The sequence below is a fragment of the Argopecten irradians genome, unplaced genomic scaffold, assembly GCF_041381155.1.
Source record: "Argopecten irradians isolate NY unplaced genomic scaffold, Ai_NY scaffold_0364, whole genome shotgun sequence".
NCBI classification, from domain to species: domain Eukaryota; kingdom Metazoa; phylum Mollusca; class Bivalvia; order Pectinida; family Pectinidae; genus Argopecten; species Argopecten irradians.
This window is the reverse complement of record NW_027187831.1, coordinates 5149-20276: the sequence shown is the minus strand read 5'-3', so window position 1 is coordinate 20276 and position 15128 is coordinate 5149. Positions and strand designations below refer to the sequence as shown.

General features: G+C 39.0%; 1 pseudogene; it reads right to left on the bottom strand.

Annotated features, from left to right (window-relative positions):
• Positions 1–1761: 1761 nt before the first annotated feature.
• LOC138312545 (uncharacterized) lies at positions 1762–2904 on the bottom strand (annotated as a pseudogene).
• Between the last annotated feature and the right edge of the window lie 12224 nt (positions 2905–15128).

Genomic DNA, 15128 nt, shown 5'->3' with positions numbered 1-15128 from the left:
GAGTCAAAGTCACGCACGTTAAACAAATGCAATATATAACAACTGAGGAGTTGATGAAATTATTTTTAGACAAGAACATGCATCTAATAATGTTAACACAACTGTAAGAGCGATTTGAGTAGTTCTAGACAAAAAATGCTTAACTACACAGGCAAGGGTCAGGGTTCGGCATACAAGGCTATGTGTAATGGCGATTGAACATTTCACATACACTTGACTGCAGTGAGCTTTTCTGACATATCACAGTAAAACCAACTAATCTAATTTCCATTAGAACTGGTTTGTTTCCGAAATATGTGCAAGTTTTAATGTACTCTTAGAGCGAATTGTCCCTTTAAAAACGATAGTTAAAAATATTTCAGGGTTTTAACCAGTGCAAAAACTGTAAAAGGTAACAACACCAGATTTTTTTTTTACTAAACTTGTATATACATATACATGTATGTATGTTTTTCCATCCTATTACAATAAAGCATAAACTTTTTTCCAATTTAATTTACTTACGGATTAAAGTATCTTTCTGGTGGTTTTATCGAAGGATAAAGTTGAGTAGGGTATCAATATTTGGTATGGACCGTGGAGCAAGTATGCAATTGTTAGCATTGCTTCGAGTTTAAAGGTCTTTTCATGTAACAATTGCTGAAATGAAATGTCTCTATTAAGGTCATATCACCTATTTAAACTAGTGATATTTGTATTCCTTTCATACTATATATCTTGAACATAACTAACAAGATAAAATGTGTGTATGCATCTTTGCCACTTAATATGTATTACTGTTGACTTGTAAATTTTGGTTTTTTAGCTCGCGAATTTTGGCAAAATATGCGAAAAAAATGTACATTTCATTTAAAAAAAAAGGGTTAGGAATATATTGCTGCCACCAAATTAGTATGTCATAGGTACAAGGAGCATTTGTTTTACTGTATTCGACTTTACAAAAGCCTAGATATTGAGTTCATTTTGACATTGTCATGCACATGACAGTTTGTATATATCTTGCAAACTTGAAGAGGCTGTGCCCAATAGGGGAAATTCTATTAAAGCCACACTATACTTAACTATCAACAAAAATTCAAGTTAGTATTTGTAGATGTATTTGAAATTATAATATATCAAAGAATATTTATAATGATTTCTTAATAGCTTTGGTACGGCAGTTGTTAAAAGTCGATACTTGTAAACATGCCTTCGTTTTAAACTGGTCGCCATAGAAGTTACGATTATTGCCGAACGGAAATCAGAGTTCTCGGAAGAGTTTAGACAGACGTTACGTAGTTACGATAGTCACATGACGTCCTCGGCAACGACGTTACAGTGTCTGCTAACTTCAGTCTGTTTTACTAAATGGGACCCACCTAGCAATATTCAATATTAAGTTGATTGTCATCATGTTTTGTCCGTCGTCGTGCGTCATGCGTAAGACTATTTATACAAAAGCCTACTCTTCCTTAACACTTGAGTGGATTACATCCATATTTGGTGTGAAACATCATTGGGGAAGGACAATCATATTTTATATAAATGAGATAGGTCCGACCCCTAGGGGCAGGCCCCAAAATGTTTTTTTTTTTAAATTTAAGCTTTACAGTGAAATGCGTTCAAGCGTCCGGAATGGGCTTTCCGATCGTTCAAACCACAAATCACGTGAATAGTTTCAACCAGTCGTAAGCACGTTTATCGGCTCGGTAATAGTGTCAGTCAAACTGTGGGCGGAGTTTATTAGCAGCGACAATCTAACTGGGGGCGGGACTTACCTGGTTACACATTCAAAAAGCATCCTTTGTGCCGGTAAAACCCCCGTATGTCCGTCTCGCTCACTTCTTCGATGGCTTTTACTATAGCAAGTTTTAAGTTTATTCCAGCTAGGTCCTGAAACCTCTCTTGAGTAAAATTTTTTTTTTATTTTAGCAAAGCAGTTTTCCACAGGATTGAAATTTGGCGAGTATACTGGGAGAAATGTGTATTGGACTCCCTGCATAATAAAATATTGACGCAACACTCTCTCTGCATGGTTATGATGTATACTACAATTGTCAACTATCACGACGTCTCCTGGTTTAAATAGTGGACATCCCATATTATCTTGGCACGCGCTTGCTTCACCCCAGAAATTCAAATATGTGTTCATATTTGAAGCACCATTTACAAAATTAAAATACAATACACCATTTAATCCAACAAGTAAATTAAGAGTGAGGTTTGTACCCGGACGATATTTCCCTATTTCTACACACGCCTGTCCTTTCTTGGAATGACCATACGCTGGATTTGTTGTTGTTAGTTTGAATCCACTCTCGTCCATGAATTTTATTTGATCAGCTCGTTTAGTTTGACAAAAGTCAATAAAGCCTGAGTGTACTGCATATTATATTGTGTAAATCGGTCACACGATGGGCGGTTTATACGTTTGTACGTTAAATCCAATTCTCGCGACATTGCCCTGTATATCGTGCTGTTATGAACATTTCCCGACACAGGAGAATATTTACACAAATTCCTTTTAATCTTATTTCCTGTAACTGAAGGTGTATTGCGTTTTAAAAAACTTACAAGTTGAACGTCCGCTCCATTAAGTTTTGGATTCCCAGCTTTATGTCGAGCAGTCTCAGACATGCTTCCTTCAGATATATATTTTTTTCCAAAATGTCCGAACGCTTTTTTCGTCAACCCTGAACGTGTTCGCCACTTTCACGTAGATTCCACGAGGAACATTTCCAGACTGACTATTGCCACCAAGTTCAATTATTTCTTGAATAATAAGGCTGCGGAGATCTTGGCTAATTCCTGTTCCATTATGATATTCTCTACCGTATTTGTTTTTTCGTGTTGCCATCATGAATTGTAGACTTAATTAATCCTCACTGATAAAAACGCGCCAAATGTGTACAATTATATAGAGGGCCCCTGACTGATAAGGGGTGGAGTTTTTAAGCTTATATATAATTACCAAAATGATATGAAACTATACATTAAATACAATATATGTTTGGAGCTTGTGTGTATTTTGAATGTTTTAAATTGCAATGTATCTACCAATTATATAATTAATATAACAGTTATGACGCGAAGCTTAAAATATGATTGACCCTTACCTGGCCCCAAATCATATCAACATTGAACATCTTTAGTATTTCTATTCCGCGAACCAATCAGAAGGCACCCGTTACATGTACCCCGCCAAAGCTATATCTACCCGCCAAATCAACCACATCTGCATTGGTCTCATACATGTATCTACCCGCAAAATACTAGCAACATGGAAACACTGCAAATTCAAATCGAGTATGGAGTCGGCAAAGTTAGAAAATTTAACATTCCGGACTAGGTATGTACATTTGAAGAACTGAAATGCGATTTGCAAGGTCGAATCGAAAGTTTGAGAAACAAACTCTTTGGTTTACAATACCTAGATGACGAAGGTGTATGGATCATGGCTGTAAGCGACACGTGTATTACAGAAGCTTTTCGTTGTGCAAGACCTATATCGGGAACAGCAATGCGGAGACTAAAGTTAAAAACTTTCGATGGAAAATCCCCTACACCTGCAGAAGTTTCTCATCCTCGTGATACATGTACTGCTCTGAAGTCGCTTAAACCTCGGTCACTTACGTTTCCCGACAGTGCAACGGACAAAGTTCAGGAATCGGTACATGTACAGGTGACTGACGCACCCGTTTCCAAAACTATCGTTTATAGATCGCCACTGCAAATGATGATGGTGATCTGAATGATGAAGTTCGTGTTAAAATGGTTGAACTTGACAGTGCCAGGGAACAGTTGCATGCATTGGAACGAAAATATTCAAACCACAGTATCAAACAGGACAAAACAAAATCTCAATGTGGCCAGTGTCATATGCGTTTAGGACACACCAAGAGGAATTGCGAGTGGGGAGTGTGTGAGGGGCCGCACATGTGTAATGACATTGATAAACACGATATCGAGAAAAAACAAATTAACGACGCTGCTACTACAGTGAAAACTCTAACGAAAGACATGGAAAAGTTGCGTCAAAATCTTGCATTGAAACAACACAACTATGAAGACACGTGTAATACTTTTTTTTGCGAAAGTGTTACCGCATCTTGTAAACACAAATATTGATAAATATTATCCAGTGGGTGCATATGGGTTACGTGCTCTGGCAATGAGTGTGATCCACCCGGATATAGCAGTGTTGGAAAAGCATTACCGTGGGGTAGTTCCAAAAGATTTGGACGGAGCGGCGAAATCGTTTTCTCATATCTTGAAAACTGATCGAAGTGTGAAGATTACCAAAACTCGTCCAAGTGATCCCATTAAGGATATGTTGGAACAGAGAGGAGTGAACTTTCCATCCTCCGCCGATGTACATGTGGCCACACCAGCAAACTCCACCATACCTACACCCCCAACCCCCGGGAATACTACTGTCTCCATGAATCCGTATTTTGTTAGTCCACAACACTTCTACTCAACACCAATGGCATACATGATTCCCGACCGTCCCGACAACCCCTACAGCATCTACTTGCACGCCTATAGTAAATCTACCATTCCCATTACATCTAAATCCTGGGTATCGGGCGCCTTCATCTACAGTGTGTACTAATGAAACTGAGTTACCGGTTCCATTGAAAAAAAGGAGACTTTGAAGGTACACATGTATGCATGATAGCTACATGACAATTGTTTCTACAAAGTGATGATGAACGTTGATCAGAACGATATCGAGTGCCTGAAATCAGTTTAATTGTGGTTAATTGATTATTTAACTTTATTTGATGCATTTACCTTACTAGTAAGTGAGGCAAACAATTTCTTAATTTACAGTTTAACCGGGTGTTTTCAACATTGAAATTATAAACGTCAATTCTGCAACAGACTTGTGTTTTACTTATTAATTCAAATTTAAAATACATAGATCATTAAATAGAAATTATTTGCTGCACGTGCAAGTTACAATGTTAACACACGGTAAGTTAGGTAAACAAAATTGTTAAAAAATGCATCACAGGCCAAATAGTTACATATGTAAAGACGATATTTCATTTTAAGTGACAGACCCGAAAATCACTTTGTTATACATAATGTATTTAGACCTAAACGTACAGTGGCGTAGCTAGGTTTGGATAGGCCTGCATGCCTGGGGGTGCAGGGTCCAGGGGCGAAGCCCCGGTAGGGGGTATGGGGGGCGAAGCCCCCCAGAAGCTGACGGGAACTTGTTACAATGTAGTAATCATTTTACTCCAATGGTCAAATGGAGGTCACGATATTTAGTTGATAACAATGCAGAACTAAATTTAGTTTACGTGTTGGTTTGTTTATGACAGCCAGTCAAAGACCACTGTCAAAATTGCGTAAATTGCGTTAGAAGGGACCAGTCCACGACCACCTCAATTAAAAAAAAACTAAACATAGTATTTATAACCTATTTTTCTACCTATTCTGTTCTAATTCTAACAATTACAACAACAAAAAATATTTTCTAAATCAACAATCTGTTCATATTCGACAAAAATAAAAGTCAACCATTTCGTGAGTAGACACCGAATTGGTATTCGTAAGTGTTTCCCGATTCAAAAGCCACATTTGCTTGAGGGATTTTTGTGAAGAAGTCTAATATTGTCTTCGACAAGATTCAAACAATCAAATTTAACAACTAAATGCACGTGGTAACCGGAAATATATAGACTATTATACATAATAAATTTCCAGAATGGCCAATCTTCAAATCTTTCTAATGTGCACAAAGTTATGTTAGGCATATAGTTGGACATATCATATGTATTTATACGTAATTTATATTCTGCAGCGTTACGTGTATTCAAATGTTGTGTTTTTTTCTGACTGTATAAAAATGTAAGTCAGAATATTTTTGCATGCTTGAGGGCGCCACGCCACTGACGTACATTCGTCAGTATAATCTTCAATAGTATAATATCTTGTAATTAACAATGTATGTGTTACATGGGATCTGTGCATGCGGTGAATCTAAAAGATGAGGAGACGAGAATTAAGTCACATCAGTCTTTAATGGCTGAATCCGGGCACTCTCTTGCCAAAATTACAACATATTTGTAATTCAATCACAATAATAATAATGAATTGCAGTCTAATAACTATAGCAGACCATTAGACATTACCGTGCAGAGTCATAACAACAGTCTTATCAAGATAGTAAGTACAAATAGGTCAAATGTGACTAAGTGTGACATGTGACAACTCGGTGTTACATTCACACACATAGGTATTACATTTACCCTGATGCCTCACACTCTATATAAACCTAAACCGATATTTGTGACAACAATGTGACTAAAATGTGACTAGAAATAACAAATGTGACAAACTGTGACTAGACTAGTAAAACACTCAACTGAACATATATCACTCGCTTTACCTCATATTTGCCTCCATTCAAGTATAATACCAAACTAGTATGTGACAAATCAATACAAGTGACTAGAAGTGACAAGGTGACAAGTCACATGGCATGTGACCAATGTGTGACCAACCTAATTAGCCAACGCATCACAGCATACCGAGTACTTAAATATTCTAATTGACAATCAGAATATTTATCAAATTATGTAAATTATCATTCGCAACAATTGCAGAACAAATTGTAAAATACAAAACATGAAAATGTACAAACTCTAGAATTACCATACATCCTAATTATAACATATGCATTCATAATTGGAATTCCTACTGCAACACCAAGATAACAATGTGGCATAATGTCAGTATTATCACCAAGCTTAATCTGAATTCCATTATACTTACAATGATACACAAAGAATTCAGACAATGTAATAAATCATGATTACAATTATACTTACTCAACCTTTCACTATACACTTAGTACCATAACTCATATACTTGCAAGTCAGCAAATTGGTAAAGCCCAAGTCTTGGCTTATAATGACTATTATTTATAGTAACCAATACTTATCACACATGTGTATGTAATAAAGATCCAATACTCACAAATTATCAACACTAATCACATAATAAATCTAACCGTAAATAACTACACAAACACTGAGATGATTTTGTGTAAACAATGTACACAGCATGTAAAGGGAAATAACTCGCAATGAAAACTAGTCGGTACAAACTGTACAAATGTTACCCTTACTCGATATTCTGAATATTAGCCATCAGACTGCACAATATATTTTAAAACAATGGTAATATTGATTATTATTCATAAAAATAATGTCATGTCATACAGAAAAGATATGTACAGGTTTTACAACACTACAATCCAATATCGAGTTGGACCATGCTTTCCCTAAACCATGTGCTTTCTGACCGGCTGGCGCAATTGCCTCGATAAATGACAAAATATATGAAAATATCACCTATACGCAATCCTAATAGCACTCAAATGGAAAAAGGAATCCTTATTTACTACTTTACAACAATATTATCAAGGCTTGACTCTACTTACCTAAAAGATGAGGAGACGAGAATTAAGTCACATCAGTCTTTAATGGCTGAATCCGGGCACTCTATTTCCCGCGCAGCAGATCACGTGAACTTGCTCCACTACCGTACTTACCAAATTACCGTATTTACTCTTCTGATACGAAATAACTTACCTAAAGTACAGCAGTTTATGAAATTAAGGCCCCCTAACCATTTTACTGAAATTTGTCCATCTTACACTCTCCCCCCCAAAGAAAATGTCGTCCTCGACATTGCTGACATTCATCTCAACAAAATTAAGAGTCCTTCTAGCATATAATACATTCTGAGAAGAAACTAGGACCAACAAGTATTTGGGATAATTTCCTGTGCTTCAGCACCAGACATTGTTTAACTTGCCACAATTGTCTGTTTGTAACAATAGGATTAAATGAAGCTGTACACTCTCCATTGGTCCTGGCTATTGCCTTGTTTCTGTAAATCCCTAGAATTCATCTATCTGGTTCTCGCATATATATCTCCGGACTCCACTTGTCTAACAGTAAATTAGATAATCAAGCATTATCAGCAGTTCCAAACAGGACTTATCAGAACATCTCTAATAACAAGGAATTCTGCCATGTACTGATAAAGATGTAGATTTTGATGTTCCTCCTGTATAAGGTTCGGTTGGATAAGCCCATGGAGGTGATCCCAGAAACCCAGATACCTTCTGTACCATTGATTGGTATGTAGGTTGTCCTAACTGATCATATGTCAATAGCTGGGTCGGTTTCCTTCTCCTTTGAGGTCTCCTCGAACTATTCGAACTTCTACCACTACTACTTGTGCTATGGTTCAACATTTCTGCTTCGGAGTCCTCATCGTCCGCAGCTGTTCCTTCCTCTGTCTCGGTCCCTTCCTCTCTTTGGTCAGTATCTTTATCGCTGCCCATCGGCGGTGAATTGTCAGCCTCGATTTCCCTGCTTTGTTCAGATACAGCTCTAGTATTACGTGCAGGCATTGCACGATTAAATACATATCCATCTGGTCCACTTGAACTACTACTATCAGACTGTTCCTGCCTTACCGATACAGTGATCTCTCGAGGTCTCGTATTTGCCAGTTCTCGCCTCTGACTCACCCGTCCAGGTTGGATATTCCTATCTCTGTTAGCTGGAGGAATTCTATCTACACGCTCACTCGGTAAATACTCACATTGAAACAAGAGATTTCTATGTAAAATTCTCTTCCGACCTGATCCATCCTCGGGCTCTACTTCATAAACTGGTGAGTCCTCCGATAGCCTTCTTCTCACTACATGAATCTTTGTTTCCCAATAGGATCTGAGTTTACCTGGTCCCCCTCGTTCACCAAGATTCCTTACCAGCACTCTGTCTCCTGGTCGTAGTAACGAGCTTCGTAAGGTCTGGTCATATCTCGCCTTAGCTCGACCGGCTACTCTTTTGACTTTCTCTTCAGCACATCTATGAGCTTCTTTCATCTGCTCCAGCCATTTCCCTATGGCTTTCCGGTCGTGTCCGTTATGGATACCAAACAGAACATCTACCGGTAACTTCGGAGTCCTACCGAAAAGGAGATAGAAAGGTGAATACCCAGTACTCTCATTTCTAGTACAGTTGTAAGCGTGCGTTACTCGATGTACATGGCTCTTCCAGTCCAACTTTTCATCTTTGTCTAGAGATCTTAACATACCCAGGATTGTCCGGTTCATCCTTTCACATAACCCGTTTCCTGCTGGATGATAAGGGGTGGTTCTGCTATGGATGATTCCACACTTCTTCTGTAGCTCTCGGAATAACTTATTCTCAAACTCAGCTCCTTGATCATGTAATAGCCTCTCTGGAAAACCAAACCTTGGGAAGTAGTCATTGAAAAGTTTGTCCGCTGCTGTCTTTGCCGATTTATTCTTTGTCGGGTACGCCTGGACGAAGCGCGTAAAGTGGTCCACCACAACTAATAGGTACTCATAACCTCCCTTGGCGCGTTCCAAATGTACATAATCAATAGCCACCAACTCAAAAGGATGAGTAGTATGGATTGGTTTAAGTTCTGCTCTGGGATGAACGGGTGGCTTCCTATCCTTAAGGCAATGACACACCTTACGTACATAATGCATAATATCTTTCCGCATTTTTGGCCAATGGAAACGTTCCCTCGCTAAGCTGTAAACACGTTCAGCTCCAAGATGTCCCATTTTCTCGTGTAACTCTTGGAAAACTATCTTCTTGTACTCAGCAGGAATACACAGCTGTTGGACAGTTTCACCAGTGTCTAGACAACATGAACGGTACAATACATTATCCTTCAGACTCAACCGGCTCCAATCTCTCAGCCATGCCTTTAGGAATGGTTCCTCGTGTCGTAAATCTTTCTTGGATGGTTCCTTCCCACGCCTTACAAAAGATATTGCTTTCTTGAGAACAGGATCATTTTCTTGGGCCTTGGCTATCTCGTCTCTGCTTAACGTCTTGATAGCTGCTCCAAGACCTTTCCAACCATCTTCTTCCACTGCTGCCACCTGGCACTGTCTCAGGCCTCCAGTTCCTTCACCAACTTTCACAGATGTTAATACTGCAACCATTTCTTCTTTCCGTCTACTTTCGGTGCACTCAGAAATCATCTTATCCATATCCAACGGTATTCTGGAGAGCACATCAGCATCTGTATTTAACCGGCCTGGCTTATAGTGAAGTTTGAAATTATAATCAGCCAGTTCCGATACCCATCTCTGTCTGGTAGCATCCAGCTTGGCTGTCGTCAATATGTAGGTTAACGGATTATTGTCCGTGTACACATCAAAAGATGGCGCGTAATACAGAAAATCTCGGAAGCGTTCTGTTACGGCCCATTTAAGAGCTAGAAACTCTAACTTACCACTATGTAGATGGTAGTTCTTCTCAGCAGGTGTCAATGTTCTGGACCCATACGCCACTACAGCTTGCTTACCATTGCTCTGACTCTGATAAAGAATTGCACCAAGGCCCTCTTGTGATGCGTCTGTATGAAGCGAAAATGGGTGGCTAAAGTCTGGAAATGCCATCACCTGTGTATCTGTTAAGATATCAATCAGCTCACTTAAAACGGCTTGATGTTTTTCTGTCCATTGTATTGCCATCCTTGATGTCTTCTGTCCAAACTTCTTTTGACGTGATGAAGTCTTTTTCTGAGCTTTATTCTTCTTCTGATTGACATCTTCTGGATCCTTCAACAAGTCGTACAATAATTTGGCTCTTCTACTGAAATCAGGAATATACTTGCGATAATATCCAAGCAGTCCTAATAGTTGCCGAACCTCACCGATCGTACTAGGTTGTTTTTCCTTCAGTATACTCACAGCCTTTATGTCTTCAGGATCCACTCTACATCCTTCTGCTGAGACCAATTGACCAAGAAACCTAACCTCCCTCTTGAACAAATTACACTTGACCGGTTTAAGTTTTATCCCTGTCTCCTTAAGTCTTCTCAAAACTTTACGCACATCTTCTATATGTTGTTCAAAAGTACGACTGTATACCAAAACATCATCAAGGTACGGGATACATATTTCATCTCGAAGGTCGCTGAGGGTTCGTTCCATGAACTCTTGAAATGCTCCTGGGGCCCCTGTCAAACCGAAGGGTATACGCAGCCACTCATAGAGTCCCCATGGTGTAATAAACGCTGTATAGGGAATGGACTCCTTGCTCATATATCCCTGGTGGTAGGCCTTGCCTTGGTCAAGTGTTGAAAACCAACTATTACCTCCCAAGCTGTTTAAGGCATCTTGGATACGGGGTATCGGTCTTCTACTTTGAATGGATTTCTGGTTCACAGCACGGTAATCTATACAAAGACGTAAGCTTTGATCTTTCTTCCTCACACATACCATTGGGCTGGAGTATGGAGACGTACTCTTTTGAATCCAACCTCTATTGATAAGGTCTATGATAAAGTCCTTGACTTCCCGATACAGAGGTGGTGGGACAGAATTATAGGTCCTGCGCACTGGTTCCTTATCTTTCAACTCAATAGTCAACTTCAAATCAGTGGCTTCCCCTACATCTTGGTCATCTCTGGAAAATGCATTGCATTCTTCCCGTAACATCTGTCGTATATGGTCTCTCTGTTCTGGAGTAAATTCCTTACCAATATCAATGGGTGGATCCCAGGTACAATCACCGTCCGAGTTTCCCAAACATTCAGTATCTGGCGTGCGATTATGATCAACCTGCTTATATTCTTCACCAATGTGGGTTGTATCACTGGATGGATTGAATTCCCTGCTAAAGGAAACATGTGCATCATTCACCAAAATTCTACTGTCTTGATCTGATTCCTTAACAATCTCACCTTCCTCTGGTAACCTCATGGTAATCAATGACTGTATCGTGATCAATGAACCCACACACTTACCTTTATTTAGACGTATGTCTCTATCGGAAATGTTTTTGACAGGGAATTTGACTGTTGAGGTCGATCCTTCTTTTACCTCCACAAGGGTGTCCTCAATTTCCAGGCTTTCATCTAAGCTCTGACCTAAACTGTTTGGACTTACCATTGCTGTCATTCCACCATGATCAATACCTGCACGAGTCACACATTTAACTAAAATAGTGGAGTGCTTAGGAATGGTATATGTTTGACCTAATTTGACAGTACATATGATACCAGTTTGTTTCATGTTCGAGAACAGCCTTCACAGCACTAATGGTACTAACGCTTTTATCTGGAAAGAGGGTAGGAAACCCTTCACACGACTTGAAATGGCTAATTACATTGTACCCTACAATGGGTCTATCAACCTTACACCCAGTTACCAAGAATGGTACCTGTAATCTCACATTTTCCACAGTCACATCAATTTCAATCCAACCCTTGTAGGGTATCTCTTCCCCGCTAGCTGAATTTATTACCAGCTCTCTCTCAAACAACTCTGTGATATTTCTCACTCTCTTCTCAATCCTGTGTTCTCTCAACCATTCTTCATCCACCAAACTCACTTGGGCACCAGTATCCCATAATACTTCATGAATCTGGTCTTCCATACCCAATTTCACTATACATTTGTCACCGATCAATTTAATGAGTCTATTTTTAGACTTTGGCGAGATGAACACCTGTCCTTTTATACTGTCAATGTTCACTAAAGATGGGGTATTCTGTTGATCATGGGTCACCACATTCCCCTTGTTCACTGGAGCGACCCCTCTGCGTTTCCCGAAGCCCTGCAATTCCTTCTGTAATGACCGTCACCTCCGCACTTGTAACAATGACTGCATCTAGATCCTTGACCAGAGCTCTGGCAAGTGTCACATCCTCGTGCGCGTTTCGGGCGTTGACCAGCTGGTGTCCGTTGCGAACTCTGACTGGGTTTGTCTGTCGTCTTAACATCTCCGCTCTTATTAAGATTTCCCTGCAAGCTCTTAAGTTGTTTTACTTCTACACGCAATGCTTGTAGTTCTTTCAACACATTTTCGGAGATTCCAGTAGTAGAACTTGAGGCGGACTTCACATCTACCTTACCAATTTTGTTTTGTCTCTCCATGTGGCGTTTGGTAATATCATTCACAGTTTTCAGTAAGGCTTCATCATTGGCTGAACTCTCTAAGGCCTGGTGTATTTCTAACTTGATTGCCTCTTCCCGAATTCCTGTAGACACAGCCTGTCTGAATTGTTTACTAACCAACACGTCATTATACGAGCTACTACCGTCCTCTCTGGATGAAAAGAGAATTTTCTGTTGGAGTTCTAACGCTCGGAAGACAAAATCCTGTACAGTTTCTTTCTGACCCTGTACTAAAGTACACAAATCTTGATAAAGTTCCGTAGCGGTCTTCTCTTGATAGAATGTTCTTATTATGGTTTGGAGAATTGGTAAAGTTAGATCACGACGCCCCTCCAAGTAACCTCGAACCCTAGCTGAAGGACTAATGGCTTGTATGACACCACTGATAATTTCACTCTCAGTGTGACCCTTCTCCTCCGCCACCATAACCTGTCGCAGGAAACTCATATACCCAATGTTCCCTTCAGCATCACCAATCTGGCCGTGAATTTTGAAATCCTTCCGCCAGGATCTGGTTGTTGAAACTGAAACAACACCTCGAGTTTCTGGAGTTTGTTCAAAGTCTATTTCCTGTTCCAGGAGACATCCAAAAGTAAAGGTCAGAAGTGTGATACCTTTATCTTCTTCCTTTAAGCTTTTCTCCATCTTCGCCTCCACAGCAGCAATGATAACATCAGTCGTCATCGTTTCTCCCTCCAAATCTAGGCATTCCTCTTTATCAAGTTCCAAACTTGCTGCGACCTGTTTGACTGACGCCAAGTCGACTTGGTAGAGCTTCCTTCTGATGGCCGTTAGGAGTTTTTGACGCCGTGCAACCACTGGTTCTGCCATGTTTCAATCTGTCCTCTTGTTCTAAATGCTATCCTCTCACCATCACCTCTCTGCAATCCCGGACAAGCCCCCAAAATGTTACATGGGATCTGTGCATGCGGTGAATCTAAAAGATGAGGAGACGAGAATTAAGTCACATCAGTCTTTAATGGCTGAATCCGGGCACTCTCTTGCCAAAATTACAACATATTTGTAATTCAATCACAATAATAATAATGAATTGCAGTCTAATAACTATAGCAGACCATTAGACATTACCGTGCAGAGTCATAACAACAGTCTTATCAAGATAGTAAGTACAAATAGGTCAAATGTGACTAAGTGTGACATGTGACAACTCGGTGTTACATTCACACACATAGGTATTACATTTACCCTGATGCCTCACACTCTATATAAACCTAAACCGATATTTGTGACAACAATGTGACTAAAATGTGACTAGAAATAACAAATGTGACAAACTGTGACTAGACTAGTAAAACACTCAACTGAACATATATCACTCGCTTTACCTCATATTTGCCTCCATTCAAGTATAATACCAAACTAGTATGTGACAAATCAATACAAGTGACTAGAAGTGACAAGGTGACAAGTCACATGGCATGTGACCAATGTGTGACCAACCTAATTAGCCAACGCATCACAGCATACCGAGTACTTAAATATTCTAATTGACAATCAGAATATTTATCAAATTATGTAAATTATCATTCGCAACAATTGCAGAACAAATTGTAAAATACAAAACATGAAAATGTACAAACTCTAGAATTACCATACATCCTAATTATAACATATGCATTCATAATTGGAATTCCTACTGCAACACCAAGATAACAATGTGGCATAATGTCAGTATTATCACCAAGCTTAATCTGAATTCCATTATACTTACAATGATACACAAAGAATTCAGACAATGTAATAAATCATGATTACAATTATACTTACTCAACCTTTCACTATACACTTAGTACCATAACTCATATACTTGCAAGTCAGCAAATTGGTAAAGCCCAAGTCTTGGCTTATAATGACTATTATTTATAGTAACCAATACTTATCACACATGTGTATGTAATAAAGATCCAATACTCACAAATTATCAACACTAATCACATAATAAATCTAACCGTAAATAACTACACAAACACTGAGATGATTTTGTGTAAACAATGTACACAGCATGTAAAGGGAAATAACTCGCAATGAAAACTAGTCGGTACAAACTGTACAAATGTTACCCTTACTCGATATTCTGAATATTAGCCATCAGACTGCACAATATATTTTAAAACAATGGTAATATTGATTATTATTCATA